A 14,520-nucleotide genomic window follows, 5' to 3' on the forward strand; every position below is an offset into this window, starting at 1 on the left:
TGTTCGTCAGCTTTCAGATTCCGGGCCTTAAGAAATAAATCGCTACAAAGGAAAAGTAATATGACAGCTTTGTGAGACTGTGGGACCCTCCTTCTGGGGCGGAGACCCCGGTGTCCGGGCCCACACTCCATCAGCCGTGTCCGTGATCTGTCGTCCCCGGACCCCGGCCCCTCCGTTCCTCCCACTTCTCACCCGTTACAAACTATTCCGTCCGTCTGGCTCCGGCCTGGACATTAGTGTGGGCTGGAACCCGGTCACCTGGGTCTCCGCTCGTTTCGTTGCCCTATCGCCGCCACCCACAGTGCTCCCCGGTCTGGGCCGTCACCGACCTCAGGAACACGCCCTCCCCACCGGCAGTCGGTCATCAGTGGCCCGGGGCGGTTGGGCCCTCACGGGACCCACTGATCACACCCTGTCCGGCCGAGTGTCTGTCCGTTATCCCCACCTCCCGTCAGTTCTTTCTCTCCATCTCCACAGACCAGCTCCGGTCAACAGCAGGGACACACAGGAGACTGCAGATGCCGGAATCTGGAGCAGCAAACAATCTGCTGCAGGAGCTCAGCGGGTCGAGCGGCATCTGTGGGAGGAAAGGAATTCATGTCGTTTGCGAGGCTGTTGCAGTCCTGATGTAGGGAAACATCGACAATTCCTTTCCTCCCACAGATGCTGCTCGACCCGCTGAGCTCCTCCAGCACCTCGGTTGTTGGTCCAGTCAACAGCATCTCGTGGGGACTCAGTCCTTCCCTTCTGGAAGTTGGTAGAAACAAGAGCCCGAGACCTCCCCTGTCCGCTACTTCATCTTCTCCTCAAATACTCCCCCAGCTTTGTGGGGCGGGTCCCACTCTTTACAAACCCTCGCTGGCTCTCCCCGACCAACTCTCAGTTTTCAACCTGCTGTCACTCTGATCTCGGTTACAGATTGCAGACCTCTCCCGGGAACAGATGATGCTTTAACATCTCGAATTCCCTGGTTTCCCTCACAAATTCCCGCTAAAGACAAACTCTCTTTTACCCATCGTGAACGGACAGTGAGCCCAAGATTATGGATACACCATGAAGACAGAGTGAAACAAACCCTGCCCTCACTGTAAGAACAACCGACTGACCCAGTGAGGTTCGGGTTATTGGTGCAATATAAAGATAATAGCACTCAGTTAAACCAGGACATACTCCAGGTATAATAGACCCCAGTAAGATCAGGATTACCCGTGTGCACTCTGTTATAAAGCCATATTGATCTGAGGGAGATCAGATATTAATTTCTGTTAAATGTTACCATCAGATAACTCACATTCTGCAGCCCGGGCTCCACACATTAAAGCCATCGCGAACACAGAGAAGTAACACCCAGGTCCCATCTTCAATCTCCCGGGTGTCGCTGGCGCGACCTCTCCTCGCCCAGCACCAGCTCCGCTCGATCCGCCGCCAGTTTCTCTCTGGAGTAAAGTTTCCACCTCACTGACTCTCTGAAGGATCAGCCTGTGATTGACACTTGTCTGTGGGCAGATGAGCCAATCGCTGCAGGACAAGTCTGTGACTGACATGCGGCTGGGTGCCGGTGAGCCAATCACGAACTGAGGGTTCCGCTCGTCACCAGTTTCCGAGTGAAATACACACAAACTTGCTCCGACTGTCACCCAGCCTTGACCTTGCTTCAGTTGAGGAAGAATTGCAGAGAGGAGGCGCTTCTTTCAGTGCCGAGGTTTACAGGTGAAGATGTTGGTTGACTTGCATTGAACTGAACACTTTCCGCGGATAGTTTTGCTCCCCACTCCCGCTCAGCAATCCGCCCCCCCGCCCCCCAACTGAGTTGGAAGGAGAGAACCAAGTCCGTTCTGTTTGTTCAGCAGGTCAGGCAGCATCTGTGGAGAGACCACGACCGACCTCTCGGTGTGATCACCTTCCTCCAGAGAGGTTGGATCACCTGGGCTGGGGATCATGCCCGACTCTAAACACCCCAGAAACCTGCCCCGCTGTAGCGCCGACCCCTCCCGCGACCTAAAGCGGACCGGTACAGCGTCTCTGAACTCCGAGCCCACAAGGTTCATGTCACAGTTCAGGGTGGAGGGTCGCGGAGATCCAGTCTCACAGATTCCGTCCCGACCCTTCACAAACCCTCTCTCCATTCAGAGCAGACCCGACCTCGGGGCTGAGGTAAGATCTGGGCTTCTGTGATCTTCATCCTGAAAACAGATGCCAGCAGCTGCGGAATCGTTTGCCTCCAGGGCAGCCTCACCTGCAACGCCCGCTGTTACCACCAGCCCTCGGACCTCGGATCAGCTCCCCTCCACACCGTCCCGTCACACACTCCCGGGGTCAGACACAGAGTGAACCTCCCTCTACACCGTCCCATCATACATTCCTGGGTTCAGATACAGAGCGAAGATCTCTCTACACTCTCCCATCACATACTCCCAAGGTGAGACACTGAGTGAAGCTCCCTCTACCCTGTCGCATCACACGCACCCATCACGAGGGCATCCATCACTAAAGACCCTTACCATTCGGGACATGCTCTCTTCTCTTAACTACTATCAGGGTAGGAGGTACAGGAGCCTGAAGATCCATACTCGGTGATTCAGAAATAGCTTCTTCCCCTCTGCCATCAGGTTTCTGAATGGTCCATGAACAATATCTCCTGATTCCTTTTGTTTTGCACTATTTATTTCGTACCTCGCAGTAATTTTGTGTTTGCACTGTGCTGCTGCCACAAAACAACAAATTTCATGTCAATAGTCAGTGAGAATAAACTTCATTGCAATTCAAACCTAATGCCCAAACTAATTGTAAACATTTGTGTCAAGATGGCATGGGAACTCTTCTGTACATTTTCTCTGCAGGAATGAACCAAAAATCCGTAAAGCCACACTGATGTATCAATGGACAACCACGTCTTTCATAATGGTGACAGATCATCCGCTGTCCACAAGGTGCTGCATTCCCCTTTCCAGCACTGAACGGAGGGGTTCAGACTGTGACAATGATGTTTAGAACTGGTTAACATTGTCACTTGCAATTAAACTCTCAGCATTGTAAATAAGACATTAAATTCAGCACATCCTGAACATCAAAACAAAAGTGGGGAAGGCTGGCAATGCTCAGCAGGATCTGTGGAGAAAGGAGGTTGGTCAATATTTCAGTTCCAGGGCCCTTCCTCAGTGTCGGAGGATATTGTAGATGAACAGCAGCTAAAAAGTGACAGAACTGACCTGGCAAATACACGGCTGAAGAACAGGAGATGATTAAATGGCAACAATGATACTCATGGGAGACACAATGAAGAACCGGTCCAGAATGGATCAGACTTTGGAAGTTGAAACCAGAGGATCCACTGTCTCCATCGCCACCTCTGGGATGTCGACCATCACGTTCCTCGGATATATCAGTTTCCAGACACACGACCTAACAGAGCCTTGCAAAGACTCCCAAAAGGTTTAGATAGTAATAATTTCTGGGTGAACTTGCACCCACTGGGAGATTGACCCAGGCACTCCCACACACAGGTCACCAGAGTGTGCCGGACATTTGCAGCATTAGCTGCACATCTAAACATATCACAAGTTGCACATCACACATTCCCTCCACATTCTCTGAGGTCACTAATGAAACGTGGATTAAAGAGTCTCGACCACAGCATCTGCCAGCCTCAGTTTTCAATGTTCACTTCACTTGAAGCCTCACTGATTGCAGCTACATTCTGCCGTCACTGCCTCTCTGACCATTGCTCCTCTCACATGGGACCATTCACAGCACGGGGTACGAGGGATGTTCGCACACAGAATACTGTCGTGCAGCCATTCATACAGTTCTTCTATGACTGCCCTGGAGAGGGTTCCTTTCTAGTATGAAGCCAGACCCAGTGATCAGCACAGCAAAGACGTACAGATCCCGTGTCAGACAATGTGACTGGGTTTTATTTTTAATTCATTTTGCTCCCTTGGCCATTTACGATCCACCACATAGATGGGTCTGCAGTCACGTGTAGTCCAGGACAGACAGGTTCAGGGGGACAGAAGAAGGGCATTGGATAACTCAGTAGTTCCCTGGTCATCGCTATTAATGGCTTTTATTAAAAAATTCCAGATTACTACCCGAATCTTCTGTGGTGGGATTTGAATTCAGGTCTCTGGATTATTCCTCTGGTAACAAATATACACGACGTCAACCAGGTTTTAACTAAAAAACCTGTTTCAACCTACTTCTGCCCAATTTCGTGACATATTGTGGGATATTGGGAATCAACCACACACTGAATGTGTTTAATAAAATGGGTGAAATTCACTCTGTGGGCAAGTGCTCACAGCCCTTCGTCAGGCCCAATGGAGATCCGGCCACCACGGACGCTGGCTGGTCTGTTGTACATTTCCCAACATTTCCCATTCTGTCTCACGTTTCCCCATCTGTAGCAGGTGCTCTCATTGGTTCAGCTACAGAACAGTGTCCCAGCAGATCTGTTGGTGGTGCAGCTCAGAGGTTGATATCAGTCACTGACACTCTGATGCTGCTCCCTTCTCCGCTCCATTCTGTAGACTAGAATCTCTGGGCAACCAGACCTCAGCACAGTCACACATGGCAGTCAATGCAGATTTAAGATATTTAACATGGAGTTACTGAGTTAAAGATTTGTTTCAAGAGAGGGGAAAGAGCAAATATCTGCAGAGTTTATTTCTTTGACTTGAAATGTAAACATCTGGCAGGCAACGTTTCATTAAATGACCACCACAAGACGACGTTCCTTTCTTTTGCTTCCATTCGTGTTCTGGTTGCTCTGACTCTGAGAGTTCACTGTCTAAACCATCCATTAGCCACCACTCCCTGACACTGATCAGGCCAAGCACAGTGACGCTGTTCAGAGACATTCTCTAAAGCTCTCAGTCTCTCACAAGACAATCCCCAGCAGATTCCTATTTAACTCCTCGCACCTTTCATTGTTGACAGAAGCAGCACAACCCCACTGAGCGGGAAAACTTCCCCAAAATTCAAGAATTCTTGGGACTCACCTCATTCTGAGAATCTGATCCCAGGTACTCTCCCTTTTCCACTCGGTCCGTGAGCACTTTCACAGCAGCTGCTCCCTGAAAACTTTCACTTTCACTGCTCATTGAAGGACCAGGTTGAGTAAAGGTCACTCGTACCGGATGGGAGGGGCTGGGCTGGTCCCATTAACTCAACCCCGGGAGTGGGAGGCCGGGGAGGGGTGGGGGGAGGTGGGGACTCTGCTTTCCCAGTGACAAAGCAGAAAAAGGGCGCAACTATTAAAACCGGAACCATACAAAGGAACAGGAGACGTGATCACCTGGACCGTGAGATTATTTAGTGTTGTCTCCACACTCTGGTCCCCGTGGTTCCCAGTGACACAAACAGCCTCCGGCACACACACAGGCAGGGTGTTCCTTCTCTGGTTTGTTGCTGAGTTTCATCAGTGACACTGGCCTTCGCTGAGAGGTGACCCCCGAGCTATGGAAAGCGATCCACATTTCCCGGATCTCTCCGTGCATCCCGATTGTCGGGGGTGGTGTTGTGCATTGGGAGAGGGTTGGCAGAGGACCTGTCTCCGGAGGTTTACTGTAAAGCCCATCCTGTGGCTTGCTTCAGTGAAGGAATTAATGATGAGAAGGGGCCTGGTCTCTGAATGTGCACATTCAGTGCACAGCGCATCAGCCTCCAAGGTTCCCACACCGGACACATCTTCCCCTGCCCTGTCAGTGTTTTGAAGGGACGTTTTCTCTGCAACTCCCTGGTCCCACATCCACCAACCACTCAACTTTCTCACCGCACTTTCCCCCAACAACCATGGAGATACAACACCGGCCCTTTTACCTCTTTCCTTCCCACAACCCAGAGATTGTGACCCACCTTCAAAATGAAGCCACAATTCCCCTGCACTTCTTCCGACCTAACGCACTGCATTTGGTGCTCACGATGTGGTCTCTGCATTGAAGAAACCAATGGCAGATTGGGTGACTGCTTTACAGAGCACCTGCATTCAGTCCACAAGGGTGACCCCGAGGCTCCAGTTGCCCGTTAGTTTAATTCTTCATTCCACTCCCACTCTGATCCATCTTTCTTTGGCCTTTTGCGCGGTTCCAGTGAAGTCCAGTGTGAGCTCAGGGAACAGCAGCTCATCTTCCATCCAGGCCCGTTGCAGCTTTCAGGACTCAGTACTGAATTCAATGAGTTCAGATAACCTGCCTTTGCTGTTGGTTGTGGAACAAGCAAGTTCTGACATAGGGTAACATGTAATGTTCACTCAGGCTTTCTCTCTCCACAGATGCCGACTGACCTGTTGAGTGTTTCCAGCATCTTGTTTAATTTCATATTCAGGAAATCACCGTTTGCCCCACTGAGCACCTCACTGACTAATCCTGCGACCTTTAAGGATCTGTTGACATTCAGTGCAACATCCCACTGTTCCTCCACACCTCCTGGTGGTTGTACATCCCCTTCTCTCGTTGCACCTGCCCAGTGCATGACCTCACCTTTCTCTGAATTAAATTCCATTTGACACTTTTCTGCCCAAGTCTGAGTCCCAGAACGTTGGGCAGAAGCAGATGAAACCAGGGAGAGGTCACTGCACAGAAGCATCTGAAACCAGTCCCAGAGCGCTGGTGAGGAGCAGGTTAAATGATCCGCAGAGACTGGGTAAAGGCGGGTTAAACCTCTCGGTGGGCACTGGGTGAAGGGGACCCAGTGAGAGTCAGGCCACAGGCAGCAGAGTGTTGGAAGAGCGGAAGTTTCTGGAGGGGAGAATGAGGGAGGTCGGTCAGGAGTGTGTTGGGATCGTCACATCTGGAGGTGCATCTCCCCTCAATCCCTCCGCTTCCTTTCCCGATGACTTCACTCCGCGTCCTCTGCTCACTGCCCTCCTGCCTGTGAAAACAGTTTCTCCTCAATTACTGGACCAAACCTTCCCCATCCTGAGCCCCTGCATTAAATCTCCCTCTCACCTCCCCTGCTCTGAGGAGAACGATCCAGCCTCTCCCGTCTCTCCACATTGCGAGGAAGTCCTGGCATGGCTTTTATTTTCATATTTATGATATTTGGAAACCCTCCGGGAGAAATTCTTTGTGGCTGAAACAGCTCAGGAGTCAAATAATGTAAAATGTCCCGGGCCGCTCTGGAAAGCATTCCCCAGACACCCCGGGGATGGAGACACAAGGGACTGCAGATGTGGGAATCTGGAGCAACGCACAAAACGCTGGAGGAACTCAACGAGTCAAGTAGCGTTTCCGGAGGGAAATGAAGGGTCTTGACCCGAAACACCGACTGTCCATTTCCCTCCACAGACGCTGCCTGACCCGCTGAGTTCCTCCAGCGTTTTGTGTGTTGACCCTGGGAAAGAAGTTCATGGTTTCAAGAACCAATTCAGTGATTTATAAACACACTGATGGATCTTCCCTACACCCTCTGGATACAGACCGGCATCTTCCCCTCAGTTCTCCTGTAACACCAGGAGCCACATTGGGGATCTCCACACTCCCAGCCTGGGCTGTGTTGAACATCGCACAGACCAGAGCCGTTGAATTACCGACTGACATGCCCGCAGTACCGGTTTGCAGCAGCAGGTGGGGACCGTGCGCCGTGGAAGCGCACAGACCTTTGGACAGCTCGCCATCACCATCTCCTGGTGGGAAGCGGCACTGCAGCACCTGTCCCGGACTCGGGGAAACTCCCATCTCCCCGGGACGGACAGGACGCTGGAGGAACTCAGCGGGTCGGGCAGCGTCTGTGGAGGGAAATGGAGAGTCGACCTTGTGGGTCGAGACCCTTCACCTGGACTGAAGGATGGAGGGGAGATGGCGGGTATAAAGGTGAGGGAAGGGGTGGGGCCAGAGCTGGGAAGGGACAGGTGGATCCAGGTGAGGAGGGCTGACAGGCAGATGGAGGGGGGAGTGGGAACAGTGACAGAGGCCGGGAGGTGAAGGTGGAGGGGACACAGGGCTGCAGATGGTGCAACCTGATGGGAAAGGAAGGTGGAGCTTGGAATCGTGGGGGGGGGGGCAGATGGGAAGAGTGGGGGGAGGGGATCCAGTGGGAGGGGTGTGTGGGTGCTGGGCAGATGGTGTGGGTGGGGGAGGGGAAGCACCAGGGTGGGTGGAGGAGGAACGGGGCAGATCGGGAGGAGGGAGAAAAGGGACGGTGGGGGGGGGATTTATCAGGGAGGGGAGAATTACCTGGTCGCTGCGTTTCAGGAGACAGTCGCACCCCTCAGATTAACTACATCAAATTCTGACAGTGGTCAGGGACAGGAGGGTGTGACTGTGAGTGAGGCAGGGACAGGGGTACAGGATGTAGTGTTGAAGGAGCCTCAGCCCTTGAACCTGTTTAACAGGTTTAAGATTCTAACTCCCGGTGTGGACGAGAGCGGAGGGTGTAGGACGGATGAGCAAACAAACAGTTGCACCGTGGCTCAGGGAGCCGGTCAAGATGGGGAGAGAAGAGAAATATTGTTGTAACTGGGGATAGTATAATCAGAGGAATGGACACTTCTCTGTCGCTGGGATCCCGAAGGCTGTGTTGCCTGCCTGGTGCCTGGGTTCAGGACATCTCATCTGGTCTGCAGAGGGATTTGAAGTGGGAGGGGAATGATCCAGTGTCGTGGTCCATGTGCTCACCAACAATATAGGTAGAACAAGGAACAAGATTCTGATGCAGGAATATGAGCAGTTTGGGACTTAATTACAAAGCGAAACCAATGAGACAATAATCTCTGGATTACTCCCTGACCCACGTGCTGATTGTCACAGAGTCAACAAGATTAAAGAGATAAACCTGTGGCTCAAAGATTGGTGTGGGAGCAGTGGGTGTGAATTTGCAGGACATTGGTACCAGTACTGGGGAAAGAGGGAGCCGTTCCAATGGGATTGGCTCCACCTGAATCGTGCTGGGACCAGAGTCCTGGTGAATCCCATAACAAGGGGTGTAGACTGGGTTTTATAATAAACAGTTGGGTGGGAGGGGGGTTCAACAGCAGGGAAAACTGTGGAAAAAGTTAAAGGGAAGGAGAGTGTGGGAGAGGTTAGTAAAGTCTCCCGAGTAAAACAACAGGACAGAGAGTTTAGAAAGGGTTTGGAATCTAACTTCAGGCAACACGGGGATGAATTTGAGAAGAGGGGTTGGTGAGCACAGGACTGACGGTGATGTATTTGAATGCGTGCAGTATATGTATAAAGATAAATCAGTTCACAGCGCAGACTGAAACTGGCGGGGACGATGTCGAGGTCATCACGGAGACATGGCTGGAAGAGGCTCAGAGCTGGGAGCTAACTATCCGAGGATACGCATCCTATTGAAAAGACAGGCAGGTGGGCAGAGGTGGAGGGGTGGCCCTGTTGGTTAAAGATGAAATTAAACCAAAAGCAAGAAGCGATTATAGGATCAGATGTCGAATCTTTGTGGGAGGAGTTGATGAACAGCTAAGGTACAAAGACCCCGATGGGAGTTAAGTTCAGGCCTCCAACTAGTCCTCAGGATGTGGGGGACAAAATGCACCAGGAGATATAAAAGGCATGTGAGCAAGGCAATATTCCAGTGATCGTGGGGGAGTTCACTATGCAGGTAGACTGGGGAAATCAGGTTGGTGGTGGAGCCCAGGAAAAGGAATTTGTGGAATGTCTGTGAGATGGGTTTTTAGAGCAGCTTGTGGTGGATCCACTGGGGAAACAGGCAATTCTGGTTTTGGTGTTGTGTCGTGAGGCAGACTTGATCAGGGAGCTTAGTGAAGGAACCCTTGGGAGGCAGTGACCATAATATGACAGAATTCACCCTGCAGTTTGAGAGGGAGAAGCTGAAATCGGATGTATCGGTATGTCAGTTGGGTAAAGGTAACTACAGGGGCATGAAGGAGGAGCTGGCCAGAGTTGATTGGAAGGGGACACTAGCAGGGAGGACGGTGGAGCAGCGATGGGAGGAGTTTCTGGGGGTAATTCCTGACACACAGCAGAATTTCATCCCAGGGAAGAAGCAGCACACTGAGGGGAGGATGAGGCAACCGTGGCTGACAGGGGAAGTCAGGGTCAGCATCAAAGCGAAAGGGAAGGCACACGATGTGGTGAAGATTAGTGGGGAGCCAGAGGATTGGGAAGCCTTTCAAACCCAACAGAGAACAACTGAAACAACAATGGGGGGGGGGGGGGTGTGGAGAGAGAGAAAGTGAAATATGAGGTTAAAATAGCCTATAATAGAAAAGAAGATTCCAAAATTTTGTTAGATACATAAAGGGTAAGAGAGAGGCGACAGTGGACATTGGACTGCTTGAACATGACGCTGGAGAAGTAGTAATGGGGAACAGAGAAATGGCAGAGGAAATGAATCGCGACTTTGTGACAGGCTTTACAGAGGAAGACACCAGTAACGTGCCAGAGATTCAAGAGGGTCAGGGCACAGAGGCGAGTGATGTGAGTGTACTAGTCATTACTAAAGAAGTGGTGCTGGGGAAGCTGAAAGGCCTGAAGGTAGATAAATCACCTGGACCAGATGGAGGACACCCCAGAGCTCTGAAAGAGGGAGCTGAAGAAATTGTGGAGCCAGAAGTAGTGATCTTTCAAGTATCATTGGAGTCAGGGAGGTCCCAGAGGACTGGAAAATTGCAAACATGACAGCCCTGGTTAAGAAGGGACAGAGGCAAAAGATGGGAAATTATAGGTTGGTTTAGCCAGACCTCAGTTGTTTTAGAGCTCATTATTACATTTCAGAGTACTTGGAAATATATGATAAGCAAAGTCAGCAGGTGTTGTTGAGGGGAGATCTTGCCTGAGAAATCTGTTTGAATTCTTTGAGGAGTTAACAAGCAGGTTAGACAAAGGAGAGTCCGTGGATGTTGTTTACTTGGATTTTCAAAGACCTTTGACAAGAGGCCGCACACGATGCTGCTCAACAAGATAAGAGCCTCTGCTGTCAGAGGCACGGTCCGTGCATGGACAGAAGATTGGCTGAGTGGCAGAAGGCAGACAGTGTGGATAAAGGGGTCCTTTTCAGGATGTTGCTGATGACTTGTGGAGTTCTTCAGGGGTCAGTGTTGGGACCACAACTTTTCAATTTATACATTAATGATCTGGATGAATGAACTGAGGACATTGCAGCCAAGTTTGCAGAAGATACCAAGATCGGTGGAGGGACAGGTAGTGTTGCAGAGACAGGGAGTCTGCAGAAGGCCTTTGATGTGCTGGGAGAGTGGGAATACAGTGTGGGGAAGTGTGGGGTTATGCACTTTGGTAGGAAGAATAAAGGTGTGGACGATTTTCTAAATGGGGAGAGAATTCAGAAATCTGAGGTGCAAAGGCACTTGGGAGTCCTAGGGCAGGATTCCCTGAAGGTAAACTTGCAGGTTGAGTCAGTAGTAAAGAAGGCAATTGCAATGTTAGCATTCATTTCGAGCAAATAGAATAACAAAGCAAGGATGTATGGCTGGGACTTTATAAGGCGTTGGTCAGACCACATTTGGAATATTGTGAGCATTTTTGGGTCCTGTATCTAAGGAAGGATGTGCTGGCCCTGGAGAGGGTCCAGAGGAGGTTCACAAGGATGATCCTGAGAATTAAAGGGTTAAGGTGTGAGGATCATTTGATGTCTCTGGGCCTGTACTCGATGGAATTCAGAAGGATGAGGGGGAATCTCATTGAAATCTACCAGATACTGAAAGGCCTGGATAAAATGGACATGAAGAGGATGTTTCCATTAGTGGGAAAGTCTGCGATCTGAGGGCGCATCCTCAGAAATAAAGGGACGACCCTTCAAAGCTGAGAAGAGGAGGAATTTCTTCAGCCAGAGGCTGGTGAATCTGTGGAATTCGTTTCCTCTGAGCGCTGTGGAGGCCAAGTCATCGGGTGTATTTAATGCAGAGATTGACAGGTTCTTGATTGGTGAGGGGTTTACGAGAAGAAGGCAGAAAAATGGGATTGAGAAAATAAATCAGCCATGATTGAATGGTGGAGCAGACTCGATGGGCTGAATGGCCTAATTCTGCTCCAATATCTAATGGCCTTATGGGAGCAACTTACCTGAAACCGAAGAATCCAATGTTCATGCTGTTGGGTTGCAGACGACCCAGGAAGAATATGACAAGTGAGCGGGAGCTCCACTTTCATTCCCCTGCCCACTCCCACACCCACATGTCTGCCCCTCGTCTCCTCCACTGCCAGGGTGAGGCCCAGCGGAAACTGGAGGAACAGCCCCACATGTTCTGCCTCCCGATCTACCCCGTTCCTCCTCCACCCACCCTGGTGTTTCCCTCCCCCACCCACACCATCTGCCCAGCACCCACACACCCCTCCCACTGGGTCCCCTCCCCCCACTGTTCCCATCTGCACCCCCCCCCCCCCCACGATTCCAAGCTCCACCTTCCTTTCCCATCAGGTTGCACCATCTGCAGCCCTGTGTCCCCTCCACCTTCACCTCCCGGCCTCTGTCACTGTTCCCACTCCCCCCTCCATCTGCTTGTCAGCCCTCCTCACCTGGATCCACCTGTCCCTTCCCAGCTCTGGCCCCACCCCTTCCCTCACCTTTATACCCACCATCTCCCCTCCATCCTTCAGTCCAGGTGAAGGGTCTCGACCCACAAGGTCGACTGTCCATTTGCCTCCACAGACGCTGGGAGTGTGGAGATCCCCAATGTGGCTCCTGGTGTTACAGGAGAACTGAGGGGAAGATGCCGGTCTGTATCCCGAGGGTGTAGGGAAGATCCACCAGTGGGTTCAAAAATCATTGAAGTGGTTCTTGAAACCATGAACTTCATTCCCAGGGTCAACACACAAAACGCTGGAGGAACTCAGCGGGTCAGGCAGCGTCTGTGGAGGGAAATAGACAGTCGGTGTTTCGGACTCCCCACTGTTCCCATCTGCCTCCCCACTCCATGCTTCACCTTCCTTCCCCTTCTCGGACCCACGGTCAGTTCACAGATTGATCAGCAGCTGCGACCAGTTCGAGTTGGCATCAGGGCCCAGAGTGAACCGCAGGAAGAGCGAGGCCGTGCTCTTCGGTAACTGGCCCAACCGATCCAACATCCCCCTCACCGTCAGGTCTGACTGCCTGAAGGTGCTGGGGATCCGGTTCGGAGGGGCTGAGGGGTGTAACAGGAATTGGCTGGAGCGGATTGGGAAGGTCAAACAAAAACTGGGCCTGTGGGAACGGCGTTCTCTGTCAATAACTGGGAGCAACTTTGGTCATCAGGTGCGATGTGCTCTCAGGGCTGCTGTACCTGGTGCAGGTGTGGCCTGTTCCTCGCTCCTCTGCCTCGGTAATCACCCGGGACATCTTCCAGTTTATCTGGGGGTCCAAGATGGAGCGAGTGTGACGGGTCACGATGCAGAAGTCCCCAGAGAATGGAGGCAAAATTGTACCCAACGTTGCCCTCATCCTGATGCCCACCTTCGTGTGTGGCTGTATCAGTCGGTGTGTGGACCCCAAGTACGTGGGCACCAAGTGTCTCTACGTGCTGAGGTTCTACCTGTCCCTGGTGTCGCGGAGGATGGGCCCGGCCCCTCTACCGCCCAACACCCCAATCAGCTGGACGCTGCCGCACTACCTGTCCTTTGGGGAAGAGTTCTTCCAAGTAAACACCTTTGACCACAGGTCCATCAGGCAGTGGTCAGCACAGAACGTCCTGCAGACACTGCAGGACAGGACACCGTGGATCCTGTGGGTTTGTTCCTGCTGCAAACGGCCCCAACCACATGGCAGAACGTCTCATCGCCAGATCTGACCAACAAGCACCAAGACCTCACTTGGCCGGTGGTGAGAGGTGCCCTCCCAGTCAGAGCTTTCCTCTAGAGATGACACATCACCCCCAGTGCACGCTACCCTCAGGACGGCTGCGGGGGGGGGGTGTGTGGGGGCAGGGGAGAGGAGACGGTCACCCATCTCTTTGTAGACTGTGGGTTTGTAGAGGGTGTGGAGACGGATGCACAGGTCCGTGCCTCGGTTCATCCCCAGCAGCTCTGCAACAGAGGACTCTCTGATCTCCAGGCTGTTCCCGAGGACACACACCTAAGGAAGGATGTGCTGGCATTGGAGAGGGTCCAGAGGACATTTATGAGAATGATCCTGGGAATGAAAGGATTAACAGATGAGCAGAGTTTGATGGCTCCAGGCCTGTACTCACTGGAGTTCAGAAGAATGAGGGGAGATCTCATTGAAACCTGCCGAATATTGAAAGGTCTGGATAGAGTCGATGCAGAGATGATGTTTCCGGTAGTGGGAGAGTCCGGGAACAGAGGCACAGCCTCAGAATAGAAGGACATCCCTTTAGAACAGAGATGTGGAGGAAGTTCTTTAGCCAGAGGCTGGTGAATCTGTGGAATTCATTTCCACAGACGGCTGTGGAGGCCAAGTCACTGGGTATGTTTAAAGCGGAGGTTGATCGGTTCTTGATCAGTAAGGGCATCAAAGGTTATGGGGAGAAGGCAGGAGAATGGGGGTGAGAGGGAAAAATAAATCAGCCATGATCGAATGGTGGAGCAGACTCGATGAACTGAATGGCCCAATTCTGCTCCTCTAATGGAGACAGGAGGAATCTCAGGTCCA

At 51.7% G+C, this 14,520-nt stretch overlaps 1 protein-coding gene across 1 annotated transcript in view; it reads right to left on the reverse strand.

The window, feature by feature from the left end:
• Positions 1 to 14,520, reverse strand: part of LOC127585983 (butyrophilin subfamily 3 member A3-like) — a 511,579-nt gene that overhangs the window by 476,688 nt on the left and 20,371 nt on the right. The gene's annotated exons all lie outside the window — the stretch shown is intronic.

The sequence above is a fragment of the Pristis pectinata genome, chromosome 34 (assembly GCF_009764475.1).
Source record: "Pristis pectinata isolate sPriPec2 chromosome 34, sPriPec2.1.pri, whole genome shotgun sequence".
NCBI lineage: Eukaryota > Metazoa > Chordata > Chondrichthyes > Rhinopristiformes > Pristidae > Pristis > Pristis pectinata.